The sequence below is a fragment of the Microcebus murinus genome, chromosome 25 (genome assembly GCF_040939455.1).
Source record: "Microcebus murinus isolate Inina chromosome 25, M.murinus_Inina_mat1.0, whole genome shotgun sequence".
Classification (NCBI taxonomy): Eukaryota; Metazoa; Chordata; class Mammalia; order Primates; family Cheirogaleidae; genus Microcebus; species Microcebus murinus.
In genome coordinates, this window is record NC_134128.1 from 23,944,370 (window position 1) to 23,960,590 (window position 16,221).

The following is a 16,221-nucleotide window of genomic DNA, read 5'->3' on the forward strand; positions in this document are numbered from 1 at the left end:
AACAGGCGACATCCTATTGGATCTCCGAATTAAGGTAAATAACATGATTCTTCAAACACGGGAGAGATTCTTGCGCTAAGACGCATTCCACAAAGGGGACCCTCGGGCTGCCCGGTGCTGGCAGGTCTGTGCAGAGATGACCGGTGTCGATCTAGGACTTGCGCCCCCAGCACCCGGCCCTGTGACTCGGAGACACCCCAGATCTCCACAGGCACCACTTCCCTTCTCAAAATTTCCCTCAGTATCTTCTTCATGGTCTTCTGTTGATAATTCTGAACTAGCAGAAAAATCCACTGCAGCCTGTCGCCTGTTCCCACTTTTCACCCCTTCTTTTCCCTAACCTCGCCTCGGAGATTTGTCTCCATGAAAGAGCCGTAAAAGGGAAATGGCCCTCTCGTGGCCACTCTGGCCAAAGCCAAAAGGCTCCCACGGCTGTAGCGTTTTCATGACCATTTCCGTTTTCAAGGTATGTGGTCTCCTAATCGCTCCAGTCCCCCCCCTCCGGGAGCCGTGAGAGGAGATTACCGCTCTGCTAATTTTACAGATAGAGCATCCGAGGAGAAACGAGGACTGGCAATTTGGAAACACAGCTGTCAGTGCAGAATCGCATCCATTTGCGTCTAAAAGTAACGGGGCATCTAATGATGCTTAAGCTCAAGAAACAGCAATTTAAAAAAGAAACGAAAAGCAGAAGCAAAGAGGAAAGAAAGATGCAAGGTTAGTTGCAAAGGTAAGATAGTATATACACTTCTGTCCTTAAGCCTGAAAAACATTTTTTCAGTTAGGTTCCTATTTCTTTGAAATTGTCTGGGGAATGGTTCATTTCAGGGAAACTTTGGTCTAAATTGCTGTGATCTCACCATACTTTTCTTTACTTAACGGGATGGACCCAATGTAGGAGAGACAGACAACACCTTGGATCCATGCTCTCCTGGACCCCAAACGTCCTCTGTCCAACCAACCTAACTCGGACAACTGGAGTCTGCTGCTCTCCTGGGATGTCTTTCCCATGTTCCCCATTCCCGCATGGCTACTACTTGGTCCCCAGAATGCCCCCAACTCTCAGTCATAAACTCTTCTCATGGCTTCTGTTTTTCCTCTTTCTGGGCCTCCAAGAACCACGTAAAAATATAGACTCTCTCAGTTCTGAGCCACGTGATTTGCTAGTAACGATCCAGGTGGGAAGACGTTCCCAGCGTGTATTCCACACAGTGGCTCAACTCTTCTCTTCCGTTTCCTAGAACGACAATCTGACCCATGGGATTCCCCAGCTGTGAAGCTCTTTTGGTTCCTCATTGTGCTCAGAATGAAGCCCAAAGTCCTCATCTGACATCCCAGTGTGAGGCTGGTGGCAGGCCCCCTCCCTTCCCTAGATCAAAAAAGAAAAAGCTCTTGAGACCAGACCCTCCAAGGACCTGCCAAGGACGATGGCCCTGCTGAAAACTACCACACCCCGATAAGAGAGTTATGGCTCCTGGGTTCCCCAAATACCGCCAGCCCTTCCTATTGACCACCAAAGGTGGCCCCAGCTCTTTCCGCCAAAAGTCCCTAGCCCAGGCCCAAACAGTATAAAAGGCCTCACTCCCTTCAAACGGAGGCAACTTCTGGGGCTCCCCTCTCTTGGGGCCCCAAGAACCTCGTCCGGGAGCACTAAATGAAGCCATGTGGTTTGGCCCCACTCTTTCTCTCTCTGTGTCTGTCTTTTCTTTCTTTTTTGGGAGGGGGAGAATATAATAGTTATTTTATTTTTTTTTATTTTAGTGTATTATGGGGGTACAAGTGTTAAGGTTACGTATATTGCCCTTGCCCTTCCATGTGTCTGTCTTTTCTTTTCCCCGCTGCCGAAAAACCATGCACCCAGCACTCCGAGATTGGTCCCAGTCTCCTCCCTGCCTTCTCTGCCCTGCAAACCCTCAGCAGGTGACATTCTTGCCGTCCCGGCTCCCAGCTCCATCTGAAGCAGGTCCTCAGGCAGCACCCTGGCTCAGCAACCTGCCTGTTTATAAAAGCTTTATCCTCTGATCTACCCGGTCCTCAAGCCCTGTCCCAAATCCTGCCTCAGGAAGCCTTTCAGAATCAAAATGCCTCTTTCTTTCTTTCTTTCTTTCTTTCTTTCTTTCTTTCTTTCTTTCTTTCTTTCTTTCTTTCTTTCTTTCTTTCTTTCTTTCTTTCTATCTTTCTTCCTCCCTTCCTTCCTCCCTTCCTTCCTCCCTCCCTTCCTTCCTCCCTTCCTTCCTCCCTCCCTTCCTTCCTTCCTTCCTTCCTTCCTTCCTTCCTTCCTTCCTTCCTTCCTTCCTTCCTTCCTTCCTCCCTCCCTCCCTCCCTCCCTCCCTCCCTCTCTCTCTCTCTCTCTCTCTCTCTCTCTCTCTCTCCCTTATAATAATAGAGCCTGTTTATTGTTACAGAACGTATCACACCGGACCAGGCAGGAGAGTGGTTTCCGTGTGGGTCTCCCTGCAGGCTGACTTGCCAGGGCTGCCTAATGTCTCACGGTGCTAACGACAATGTTTGCAGAACGGCGAGAAACTAATAAGCACATCTTGCCATACCGTAATCTGATCACTCTAAAGGTATCCCTCCAAACCCCAATTTTTTGGTCTGAGTTCGAGTCCACTCTTGCACGAATGCCTCGTTTTCACCCCAAACTCAACGTGCCTTATTTACTTGTATCCAAACACCTACAAGACCTCTTTGCTTAGACAGCTGACAGTTATTAATAAAATCTCCTATGTCCATTACCAAACTCTTTTTTTGTTTTTTTCTTTCTTTTGTTGTTGTTATTGTTGAGACAGAGTCTCACACTGTTGCCCGGGCTAGAGTGCCATGGCATCAGCCTAGCTCACAGCAACCTCAGACTCCTGGGCTCAAGCGATCCTCCTGCCTCAGCCTCCTGAGTAGCTGGGACTACAGAGGCACGCACCACCATGCCCGGCTAATTTTTTCTATATACTTTTAGCTATCCATGAATTTCGTTCTATTTTTAGTAGAGACAGGGTCTCGCTCTTTCTTGCTCAGGCTGGTCTCGAACTCTTGAGCTCGAACGATCCTCCCGCCTGGGCCCCCCAGAGTGCTGGGATGACAGGTGTGAGCCACCGCGCCCGGCCCATTGCCAAACTCTTGACATTCCCCCAAACGCTACCACTTCTTTAGTGGTAGGCAATGCAGGAATCGGCCCAGCCGTTCAACAGTGACAAGTCATGTTCTGCCTTGTAAGTACTTAGAAGTGAACTAGTGACCCAGGAAGGAGCCATCATGACAAAGGTCTGTGAAGCAGCATGGCACTGCCGTCACTAAGCGTTTCTTTCTATTTCTGTTTTGCTGTGAAGCAAAAGACAGCAAAGAGGAATCAAGGGAAAATCAGCAAAGAGGGGACTTCCCATGAGGAGGATGTTTTGAAAAGGCCCGCGGGGCCCAGCCCTGCTCTGGCCTAAGAACCTCAATGGCCCTCCCCGGGCTGACACCCCCTGGACAGTGTGGGGGAGCCTCCCGGAAGGTTCCGGGGCTCCAGAATATACTTGTGCTTGTAATGACTTACCCTATACAGACGGCCGAACCACGAAATAAAGGTCCAGTAGTTTTCAACATATCCTTTAGGTGTCTTAATAAATTCTCAGGTTAAGGGGCCGGGCGCGGTGGCTCGCGCCTGTCATCATTCTAGCACTCTGGGTGGCCGAGCCGGGAGGATCGCGCTCAAGGTCAGGAGTTCAAAACCACCCTGAGCAAGAACGAGACTTCCGTCTCTACTGAAGAAATAGAAAGAAATGAATCGGCCAACTAAAAATATATACACACACACACACACACACAAATCAGCCAGGCATGGTGGTGCATGCCTATAGTCCCAGCTGCTTGGGAGGCTGAGGCAGGAGGATCGCTTGAGCGCAGGAGTTGGAGGTTGCTGTGAGCGAGGCTGACGCCACGGCACTCACTCTAGCCCAGGCAACAGAGTGAGACTCTGTCTCAAAAAATGAATAAGTAAATAAATTCTCAGATTAAAGACAAAGAAACAATAATACAACAAAACAACAACAGCAACAAAACCCTCTATGTATTGCTATCAATTAATTCTAAAACAGCGTAGGTTCCTGTCTGACCATTTCTTTCAAAATTGTGATGCCCAGAGGTGGCGCACGTTCTGAGGGGTGTCCTATCAAGAGGACATCTTAAACTCTTCATTTGATCATGAAGAGTTTACACAACTTTATTATCTATATTTCGTGCTATTTGTATCAAATTTTTGTGCAAAAATAAAATAATTGATAGGAAAAACAATAGAGTTGACACACACTGCACTTTCACTCTGTCCTGTAAGAGCAAGGTGACTGTTGAACCGTGATGACCAAATCAAGGTGCCACCTGGTAGCAGCGTACCTGAATTCTGCGTCCCAGAGAGGTGCCTTAAACTAAAACTGTAGGGCTAGACTCACAAACGTTAAGAGCACACACAAGAGCTGATGGTCCTACCTTAGAAACCTAGGTCGGCTATAACAGACATGTATTAAATGTCGACTGGATTAATAAATCAAGAGAAAAATTTCTACTTTATCGTGCATTTTTTTCATTAGTTACGTTATTTCGAATGCAGAAGTACGGTTGTAGTTAATTATTAGTTCTCTTAGGGGAAGGACCCCGTAACGTTTGCTGGTTTGATTCTCAACACAGCAACCAGTGCCTTGCTAAGAATACAATGAGAACACAGTATACATTTGTTGATGAACTAGAAAGTCTCTATGTAACTTGGTCTTTAAATGACTTTAGCAAATTCTATACATTTCACATGAATGGATTTGATATTTTGTATCCATTTAAAGGTTTAGCTTGTTTTGCGGTTCTGTGCTTCAAGTCAAGCCACAGCGTTTCGCAACATTAGGGCAGTAATACCTTATATTTATTTATACAGGTAGTGGGGACAATGAGGGCACTCGGGATGTATTTTGAACGTAAAGTCACCTGGATCTGCACTTTAAATGAGTCTCCTATGGAAAGAAAGTGAGGCGTCCGGAATCAACACAAGATGTTTGCCTGAACCCACTGGAGTGGTAGAGGTGACTAACAGTGGGCACATCTTCGAGAAGACCAAGTTGGGGACGACAGAATCAGGACTTTGGTTTCTGATATGTGATGTTTGGACACCCACATCATGGGAAGCTTGAGATGGTAACTGTATACACAAGGGTCTCATTTTGTGAACAAGAATACAAACATAAACATCAAGATCTATCGGAAAACAGAAACCAAAATAAATTATAAATGCTGCAAAACGACAACTACCAAAAAGCATCGCAAATTCCAGAATGACATAATATTTGATTCATTAACTGCCTGACATTTGTTTCTAACATAACTTTCCTACGGTGTTTAGTTACTTATTCTTCGATTGCCTCTTTGTTTCAATGATTCTGTAACATCATTTTCTAGAGACAGTAGAGAGATAGTTCGGTCTTCCCAATAGCACGTCATCAGAGCTAGTTTTCATAGCTTGAAAATTTCCTTTCAGTCTCACAAGTCCTTGTTGACAATATCAGGTAAAACTTTGCAGGTTCCTTGTCAGATTTGGGGAAGCCTCTATCAACTTCTTTCATATGCAAACTATAAAAATTTCAGGGCATCCTATGTTTTCCTGTGGAATAACTAGTTGTTAAGTACTATTTAATTTTTCTATTTTGAAACGTATCTTTTCCTTTTAGTCAATCGCTACTTTCGGTATGATCCGGAGCATTTTTGGACATCTGGCTTCTTGACATGAGCACCACTTCGACCCATGCCACTGCGCCTCTGTGTTGCTTTCGTTTCACATTCGGTCGATTTTCATCTGGTTTTTCTTTCGGTTCTTTCGTAAATGAGCTTAGAGAACGGCTGGAAAAGGTGCCGTTTATATTCGCAAAATCGGGAGTCTGGATTTTTTTTTTTTTTTTCCGCTTGATTGAAACCTTCCAAAAACGGCTTTCCAAATTGCTACCGCAATGGCATCATCCCGACTTAACTTCCCCGCGTCCGGGCCTCAGAAGTTCCCGAGGCCTCCACCACCAGCTGCCGTGTGGGGACGTCAACGTGAAAAGAAACAGAGGTCTCAGCCAGTGTGGTTATGTCCCTTTTGAAAAAACCACACATGCACGGCATGCGGCCACACAAACCCCTTGCGAGGGGGGCCCCTGAGCTTCCTGGAGAATCAGCTCCGGTTAAATGCGCAGGCCGCCTTCCACAAAGCACGGGGAAACTCAAATTGCGACTCTCAGACTCTGCTGTCCGGGGTTGGAGGAGGTCAGAAAAATGCCACCAAATCTTCCCACGAGAACCCCAGACCTTTGCAACTTCTCTTTTATTTTTATTTATTTATTTATTTATTTTGAGACAGAGTCTCGCTCTGTTGCCCAGGCTAGAGTGAGTGCCGTGGCGTCAGCCTTGCTCACAGCAACCTCAGACTCCTGGGCTCAAGCCATCCTCCTGCCTCAGCCTCTCGAGTAGCTGGGACTACAGGCATGCGCCACCATGCCCGGCTGATTTTTTTCTCTATATACTAGTTAGCCAATTGACTTCTTTCTATCTATAGTAGAGACGGGGTCTTGTTCTTGCTCAGGCTGGTTTTGAACTCCTGACCTTGAGCGATCCTCCCGCCTCGGCCTCCCAGAGTGCTAGGATGACAGGCGTGAGCCACTTCGCTGCCCCCAATTTTTTTTTTTTTTAACCATCCGTACCTGCCACCTGGTTGATTTTTTAACAGGTGCCGTTGCCATAATGAGCAAAGCCCCTCTGAGAACCTCTGTTCTAGATTCTCAGCGAGAAGTCACGTGCTGCTCTGGGCATGGCTGGCGGGAGCGAGGGCAGTGGGGGGTGCAGGATTCCTCCCCCCACCCCCCAGCCAGGTGCAGCCCTCTGGTCCCACCTGTCTGGTTCCTCTGTCCTACCTCAACACCGGGGCTTTGACAAGGAGCACCAAGACGGATCCCAGGGAGGCAGGGAAGGACGGGAAAGTAGGAAACGAGACACTGGGAGTCAGAGGAAAAGTGGGGAGAGAGAGGAGGAGCAGTTGTCCAGACAGAGCGGTAAACGCTTAGAAGGTTGTAGGACAGCTGGAAGCCAAACCCCACTGTCTTGGGGGGATTTCGCTTCACCTTCATTCGCTTTTAGAATGTCAGGCTGCGACCACAAATTACGTAAACTTATCTTACCCTTTTGTGATTTTTCTCTTTTGATTGATAATGGTAAAGGAAGTTTCGAGCAGAACGAAAGTCCATTTTTTTTTTTTCAACCGAAACCTATTTTTGTCTAATGCACCGCAGGCGTGAAAAGTCCCAGGTTGGTGAGTCGCTTGAACGTCTAGCCTAGTAGCTCTGAATAGCGGTGGACGGGGCTTGCAACTCACTCCTCCCTTCCTCATCACACCTTCCCATTCCGACTCCTCACAAGACTTGACTCTTTAGGGACCGGGATGTTCCAGCAGAAAGCCGACGGCAGGCGGAAGCCGGGATGTGGGTGCTTGGCGCTTTTGTCTGCCGGGATGCATGGCCAGACTGAGGGAATCTCCATGTCTCCAAGCCAAGAAAGGGTTCCTTCAGAAGCGTCCTTTGTCTTTGAAATATGGAGATCGAAATCAAGAAAGAAAACGTACAGGGATGGCCGCTTCTCTTCTGCAAGAAGACGGGTCGGCATGCCCAAATTCTCTTCTCAGGAGGAAGTACACAGGCGCCAATGAAGCCATCCTTTCCAGAGGATTCCGTGCAAGACTGAGGTCTAGAGACTAATTAGGTCACAAAGCAATTGAGGGGTTGAGGGGAGCCACACCAACCACCTTTTCCCCCTTTGTTATAAACAGATTTTACGTAATGTATTTTTTTTTTAATTTCAGGATATTATGAGGGTACAAACAGTTTGGTTACATTTTATGCAAGTGCCTCACCCAAGCAAGCATCAGAGGCATGCCCTTCCCCTCTACAAAGGTGTATTTTTTAGATATTTGGAACTCATCGATATATTTATGAGTTCTATTCTAGAGAAATCCTTTTTGTTGTTGTTGTTGTTGTGGAGGGGTTTTTTTTGTTTTTGTTTTGTTTTTTTTTTTTTTTGAGACAGAGTCTTACTCTGTTGCCCAGGCTAGAGTGAGTGTCGTGGTGTCAGCCTAGCTCACAGCAACCTCAAACTCCTGGGCTCAAGCGATCCTCCTGCCTCAGCCTCCCGAGTAGCTGGGACTACAGGCATGCACCACCATACCCTGCTAATTTTTTCTATATATTTATAGTTTTCCAGCTAATTTCTTTCTATTTTTAGTAGAGACGGGGTCTTGCTCTTGCTCAGGCTGGTCTCAAACTCCTGACCTTGAGCGATCCACCCACCTCGGCCTCCCAGAGTGCTAGGATTATAGGCGTGAGCCGTGAGCCACCGCGCCCGGCCAGAAATCCTTTTGACAACCTTGAGACACTGCCACCCTCTCTGACGGCGTGTCACGGTCATCCTCACGTGGGCAGGAAAGGCGCTCAGTGAGCAAGGGGTAATCCCGGGAGAAAGCGAGAGATGAAAAGAAGCACACCTTTCATAAACCGCATTAGCCAAAAGGACGATGTCAGTCAACGTATCAAATGGCATTTGTGAAATGTCAGAGGAAGGGAAAATGTCTCGGCCACATGCAAACGAGAAGTAACACAGCCAAGCAGAGGGTTTTGGTGGGAACAGTCCCCGCAGAGGCAGGGCTGGCCACCACAGGCCATTGAGGGCAAATGAGCAGCAGCCCCGCCCTCCCTGGGAAACGTGGGCCCTCCTCCCAGTTGTCAAGACAGGGCCACCAAGCAGGTCCCAGCTAAATACACACCTGCCTCAAGCACTCCCGCCACTAGCTCGCGATCACTGTCTTAAACTGGCTAAAGAAAGGTAATCGTGTTAGAACCGGTTTAATGTCACCACCAAGTATAGAGCTAACCAGAAAAGGACACATGAAGGACAATCTCTAGTCTCCATAGCAAACCCGAAAATGAAGAAGCAAGCATTTTCTTATCTCACACCATCAGATAATGGTTTGCCACTCAAAATATACTTGGTAACATATAGGACAGGGTGGTATGAATGTTTTTTAGGTTATATTAAAATGCAGTCAGTTCTGTAAAAAAAAAAAAAAAAAATCATTGCAAAGAGTCTCCAAACCTGGCGGAAACCACTCCCTGTGGTAATTTTTATCTTTGCCTTGTTATTAAATACTCACGTTCTTTGCCCTTAAATGCAGCTAGCTGGACGATTCTAGCAGGTAAGTTAAGTGTCTGTTTATTCTGCTTGGCAGTAAGAAATACAGAGTTTAAACCAGGGGTCCTCAAACTTTTTAAACAGGGGGCCAGTTCACTGTCCCTCAGACTGTTGGAGGGCCAGACTATATTTAAAAAAAAAAAAAAACTATGAACACATTCCTATGCACACTGCACATATCTTATTTTGAAGTGAAAAAACAAACAGACAAAAACACCTGCATATATAGTTTGAGGACACCTGGAAAACCGTTGAGACCAGAATTTATCAAGAAGGCAACATTCGGGCTCTCTGTCACTTACTAACTCTGGGCAAAGTCACATTAAACTCGAGTTTCCTGTCTGTAAACCAGAGACAATACAACCTCCCTTTCCAAATTCTCCCGAGATTCAAATAAGTTCGTATATTTTAAAATGTACCTTGTGAAATATAAAGCACCAGGTCACTGTCATCGGCTTAACGTAGACGGAGCCATGTTAATTGGCTAGGTACTCTGTTAGGTGTCAAGGGTGACGCCAAAGATACCAGGTTGCATCTGGTAAAAGACGGGGAGAAGAATCGCATCCATGACACAGGCTAAGAGAAAGCAAGGCGGTTTAATTGGGTTATCTTTAGGAAAACTCCCAAAGCTAACGTTTTAGGAATAAAATTCTACGCCGAGTAGAGGTTGTGAACTCAAATGTCCACACGGACCAAGAATGTTACCTAGTGGGAGGTGCAGGCTGGGAGCAAGAAACCCAGGTGCAGGAGCGTCATAAGGACAGCAGACAGCGCCGGCCTCTGTCGGGGAGACAGTAGGGAGTGCCGGCGACTGTGGAAAAGTGAGGGGTGTGGTGGAGACTCAGCTCTAGCCAATTGTTGCATCAAGGAAATTTGGACCTCGTCTCACTAGATTTCCAGCATTTCCAGAAGATGGGAATCTTCCGAACGTGTATGTAAAATCTTCCGTCTTTGAATGTTGGTGGTTTATGTCTTTCCCCCTGAAATACCGAGTGGATTATTAATAACACTGGGGCTCAGAAAAACACATGTGCAACTGGGCGTATTCGGGAGTTCACGTCTTCCTGAGACAGAAAGGCAGGAGGCTGGGGGTGGAGGGATTGGAGGTGGAGCAGTTGCCTAACTGAAGTCAAAACTCACTGACACGGTTCACTAGGTCGTGGGGAATGTGGATAATCCGGTGCTATCAAAGAAGGCAAAGTAATAAGGAAAGAGAAAGTTGGAGTCAAGCCCTGGTCATTTATGGGAAATGACCTCTGAGATCATCTGTCCTCAAGTGAAACTGACCTTTTTTCTTTCTTTCTTTTTTTTTTTTTTTTTCCCTCCTCTTGCTAAACATTCCTGAGGCCGGCGTGCATTAAGATGAAACTGCAACATTCCCCTCTGGCCAGAGTCCCCGATAACAGGGGGTGGGCAGGATGGGTGGGCACAGGGACAAGTGGGGTGGTGGTGACCGCCACCCCACCCCAACTCCATTCTCCAAGCCCAGGAGACCCCTCGGGGCCATTCAGAACACAGCCTTCTTGGAAAAAAACACGAAGCCAAAAGGGCTCAGCTCAATTCTGCAGTTTTTTATGGCAATATTTTTATGATATCTTAGATAACAGACAAAAGGAACAATGTGTACAAAAATAAACATCACCATTTTTTTTTTAAAAAAAAGCAATTTTGTTGAAGCAAAGGCTGTCTTTGATCTTAGAAAGAAATTCTCATTAATTGATTCATTTGATGAGAATCTTGATTCCTTAAGCCAGGAGCTTTGAAACAACTGCAGAATATAAAGCTGAATAAAATGACAGAAAATGGAATTTATCAACCTGTTTAAGTTAACTTGTACGTAAGACAAGGGTGTGGGTTGGGGGGGCTGATGCTCACAGTCATTAGAGGCTGTTTTTCCCAACATTTATTAAGATACAGAATTATTGGCAATTTTTACTGTATTGTGATTAAGAATATATACATTTCAATTAGTTCAAAATAGCTCCATTAGTTCAATCAAGACCACTATTAAGAAGGTAGTGATTTTCCTTCTTACAGAACTTGAGCAAGATCAGCTCTGGGTACAGAAGTAAAAAGAAAATTTGGATATTTATTCCCCGACATCAAAAGAAACTCGGTATTTCAGATTGCAAATATATATTCACAACTGCAAAATTAATGTAAAGATATAATTTTAGGGAAAAAAATATGCACATATATGTTTGTTTTCCACCCACATTTTTTCAAAGACCATCCAGAGACTGACTGATTGCCCCACGGCTAGTGCAGCGTGGTCCCGGATACAGCAGGTATCTGAACACCTGTGGTCTCACGTCCAGGTAACTAAGTTAGCAGGTAAGTGCCCTGAGAACAGCTCCCCCTCCTGCTGCTCAGAATCCCTCAGCCCTCATGTACTTAAGTCACAAGTGTTGGGATGAGGTCACTGTGTCAGGTGCAAAGATGAGCACAGAACCTCCAGGCAGGCCCTGGGGACTTGGCGGGCAGGGAGCGAGCCTCCCCACCTGGTAAGTATCAGCCTGTCTGGTCATTCCTTGAGGATTGGCCTTGAGGTTACGGGCAATGACTTCCTGGCTGAGTTCCCAGTGGCTCGCAGAGCACCGACTGTATACACAATGCAGACCCGAAGAATAAGTGAATTTCATAGCACCAGACACCAGCAGGCAAAAAAGAGCCGGAATGGGCCCAGCGGCGCGGTGGCTCATGCCTGTCATCCCAGCACTCTGGGAGGCCGAGGCAGGTGGATCGCTCAAGGTTAGGAGTTCGAAAGCAGCTCTGAGCAAGAGCGGGACCCCATCTCTACTAAAAATAGAAAGAGATCAGCTGGGCAACTAAAAATACATAGAGAAAAAAATTAGCCGGGCATGGTGGCGCATGCCTGTAGTCCCAGCTACTCAGGAGGCTGAGGCAGGAGGATCGCTTGAGCCCAGGAGTTTGAGGTTGCTGTGAGCTAGGCTGACGCCACGGCACTCCAGCCCGGGCAAAAGAATGAGGCTCTATCTCAAAAAAAAAAAAAAGAGCCAGAATGCCTTGAAGAGCTTGGGGAGGTGAGTGTGTATCGGGGACCCCCGGAGGCCCGCCCCACACCACCCCAGACCTGCCCTGGTACCTCGGCCCCGACGTTGACACACCCGGCCCCACTTTGCAGGAAACTGTCCTTGGTGAGAAGGCCGAGTTTGCTCCAACTAATAATCACTTTCCCCACCTCCCTCCAACGCACAGCAGTCTCAGGAAATGCCTGAAAACTGGACACCGTGGAAAATAAACAAAATAAAATGGGAAAGGCAGCCAAGCCCTTTGAGAATGAGGTAAGGATCTGGGAAGGATGGCTCCTCCCCCAGTACGGAAAGGTATCTCTCTGCCTCTCTCGGTTTTTCTGGCCCGACCAGTCTGGTCAGAGGAGGAGAATTCCCCCTGGGGAGGTGAGGCTGGGTTTTCTGATAAACAAAGAAGGTCCATCCTCTGCAGAGAGATCACACATGAGCCAGTAGAAAGCAGGTCATTCGGCTCCCTAGTTATGGGGCGCAAGGAAGAGCTTTCAGGGTGGCCTCTTGCACCCTCATCTGTTGCAGGAGTTTGCGACTGACACGAGCTCACCCGGTCCCACCTCTGTCTGGCTCTTCAAGCTCCTGCTGGGCTAATCCCAGGCAGGGAGTTCCCGTTGACGTCAGTAATAACTGACCTATTTATCTAGGCCCCTGGGCTGCTGCTGATCTGAAAGTGGAGGTTTGAAAGAACCTCAGAAATCATTATCTTTTTTTACGTGCGTCATCACTAATAGGAAAAACCCAGAAAGAGACAAGAGAGATGGGGGGGAATTCTCCGCGAGCGAGCGCAGAGTGTACGTGGCTGACCAGTTCTCGGGAGTCTCTGGGAAAGTCAGAAAACTCCTCCTTTAAGACCAGGTCCACGTCTGTCTCTCTGCCTGAGATCAGGAAATGTTCCTTGCTCTAACACAGACCTTCAGCCAAAAACCTCCCCCAGGGCAAGTTACCTGAGGACAACAGGTCCCACTGACCTGTGAGTTAACCAAAACATTACCTCACCTGCAAAGAACTCCATTAACCATTCAGATCCTGAGATCAGAAATCCTTTCTCTAGCTCTCTGGAAGTTTCCCACTCAAAGCAATGACAAAGGTGACCCGTCTGTCCTCCAAGGACAGACGGACTCAAGGTGGCACTGTCCTGAGCGATGCGAAAAAGGGATCCCGGGAGTTCTTTGAAATGTCTCAACAACGAGAGGCACTAAATTTTCACAAAATTACTGCCCCCTGGCCGGGCGCGGTGGCCTGTAAACCCAGCACTCTGGGAGGTCGAGGCGGGAGGATCACTCAAGGTCAGGAGTTTGAAACCAGCTCTGAGCAAGAGCGAGACCCCCGTCTCTACTAAAAACAGAAAGAAATTAACTGGACAACTAAAAATACATAGAAAAAAAATCAGCCGGGCATGGTGGTGCATGCCTGTAGTCCCAGCTACTCGGGAGGCTGAGGCAGGAGGATCGCTTTAGCCCAGGAGTTGGAGGTTGCTGTGAGCTAGGCTGACAATGCCACGGCACTCTAGTCTGGGCAACAGAGTCAGACTCTGTCTCAAAAAAAAAAAAAAAAAAAAATACTGCCACCAAATTGTAAGGAGATAAATAGGAAAGAAAAAAATCAGCAACTATTTCAGAAAAGAAAGCTCTGCTGTGGCCCCAAAGAATTGATGTTTAAAAGAAAATAAAAACTGTTTTATTTCATCTCTAGCTCAAGCTGGTAGGAGGGTTTGGGGGGATTCCTCAGAGTTAGTATATATATTTTTAGAAAAAATATACTTTTAGGTCAGCTAATTTCTTCCTACTTTTTTAGTAGAGACAGGGGTCTCTCTCTTGCTCAGGCTGGTTTCAACCTCCTGACCTTGAGCGATCTGCCCGCCTCAGCCTCCCCGAGTGCTAGGATTATAGGCGTGAGCCACCACGCCCGGCCTAGAGCCCCATTTTCTTAATTGCTAAATCAAATGCAAGTGCAGAGGTCATCTGCTGTCGCTCTGCAGAATGCATGCTGTGGTCCTGACCTAGGTGTCCCCTCTGGGACCCAGCCCTCCTTTCTCCCAGGTGCAGGAGGTGCTGGCTGCTAAGTGCTCACATTGAGTCTCTATGAGTTGGAAGCTGGCGGACTTGAGGTTCACCCCTCTCCTTGGGAGCAGCAGTAGCCGACGACAGGCCCACTCACAGGTGCAAAGCTCTGGTGCCCTCTCAGCTTGTCTGGGACCATCTCGGAAGCACCACTCCTCTCTTTGAGCTCCCCTCGAGAGCAGCGGAGTTCTCCGTGGCAGTAGCTGCATGGTCCGATTGTCCCCTCTGCCTGGTCTCGCTTCCCTGACCCTTTCATGGCCGTTGCTCGTGCTGTTTGCAAACCTCTGTCTCGTCATTGGCTCCCTAACGCCACCCGTGGCGTCCAGTGGATGCAGGGATGGCGCTCCCAAGAGCTGGCCCTTCTCTGTATCCAACAGCCCTGAGGAGACTGCCTGGAAGACGCCGTCACTCTTGCCAGACACACGCCAACCCCGAACTCGTGGTTGCTCCCCAGCCAGCAGCTCTGTGTCCAGGAGAGGGAGGGTTAGCGGCGCCAGCAACACCAAGTGGGAAATCCAGAGAGCAGAATTAAGATCCTAGAACCTCGCCACCACCAACCGCTGCAGAGACCTTCAAAACGATCTGAAAGACTGTCAGTAAAAAAAAAAAAAAAAAATCAAATGAAAATATAGATGTTTGGCACTAAAAGTTATTGGACACATTGTGCACCATCTGGGGGATGGTCATGCTGGAAACTCAGACTTGCGGGAGGAGGCAGGGAAAAGGGCATTTATTGAAACCTTAAAATTTGTACCCCCATAATATGCTGAAATAAAAATTAAAAAAAACAAAGTTATTGGACAAAAGAACAGACACGAGTCACTCAGGGTACGTCCATGGCCTCCCCCTTTGCACAGCCTGTGGGGATGTTCATGGAATGACAGAGGGTGAGGCATGGGGGAGGGCGTCTGCAGGGAGAGAGATGCCGCCAGCCTCATCCCTGCTTCGCAGAATGCCAGAGAGAGAAACATGCCTAAGCATTGGTGCTACGGACTGAATGTTCGTGCCCCCCACCCCCAAATTCACGTACTGAAGCCCAAACCCCCAGTGGGGCTGTATTTGGAGACAGAGTCTTTATAGAAGTGATTAAGGCTACCTGAGGTCATAAGGGCGGGGCCATGATCCAACGGGGTTAGCGACCTAATAGGGAGAGAGGGGAGACAGCATGCTCTCTCTGCACCACGTGGGGACCCTGCAAGAAAGTGGCTCTGCTACCCCCGGGGGGTGGGGGGAGCCCCTGCCGGACATCAAATCAGCTGGCACCTGGGTCACAGACACTCCCCCCGCCCCCAGCCTAGAACTCTGGGAAATGAAGGTATGTTGTTTGCATTGCCCAGTTTGTGCTGTTTTGTTGAACGGCAGTCCGAGGCAATTGGTGTAATGCTCACTACATTAATTCTGTTTGCATAGTTAAACCCGGAGATTAAGAACTAAATATCCAAGCCGTCTGGACATTACCTTGAAGTCCCTGATCCGCACAGCCCTCACGGAGCCGATGCTATCTGACTCGGAGAACCGAGCTCCCTCGAGAATCTGAGATCTTAACATGACCTAGCAGCTGTAGGCTGGCCCGGTATTTGCCAAGATGACAGAATCAAACAGGAACAGATTTATAATCAACTCTGGAAGCATAGGAAGCAGCTCATAAAACTATAATATATATATACATAAACGGTCTTAATGACAGTTATGGAAAATAGTATTCATCTCTTAATGATCGCCACGTTTATGATAACCGTGAATGAGGCACTGTTCTAATCACTGTGTGTATTATGATGTTTACGCTAACAACAGCCTCTTGAAGTGGGCACTGCAATATCCCTGCTATAAAGATGAGTAAACAACCCAAGGCACAGAGAAGTTAGGGACATGCCTTAAGGTCAAAG

General features: G+C 47.5%; 1 long non-coding RNA gene across 1 annotated transcript; it reads left to right on the forward strand.

Annotated features, from left to right (window-relative positions):
• The first annotated feature begins 12,233 nt into the window (after positions 1–12,233).
• LOC142864337 (uncharacterized) lies at positions 12,234–14,927 on the forward strand. Its single transcript, XR_012914864.1, has 3 exons — positions 12,234–12,272; positions 12,374–12,533; positions 14,713–14,927. It is a non-coding gene; the product is annotated as an uncharacterized LOC142864337 (long non-coding RNA).
• Positions 14,928–16,221: the final 1,294 nt, after the last annotated feature.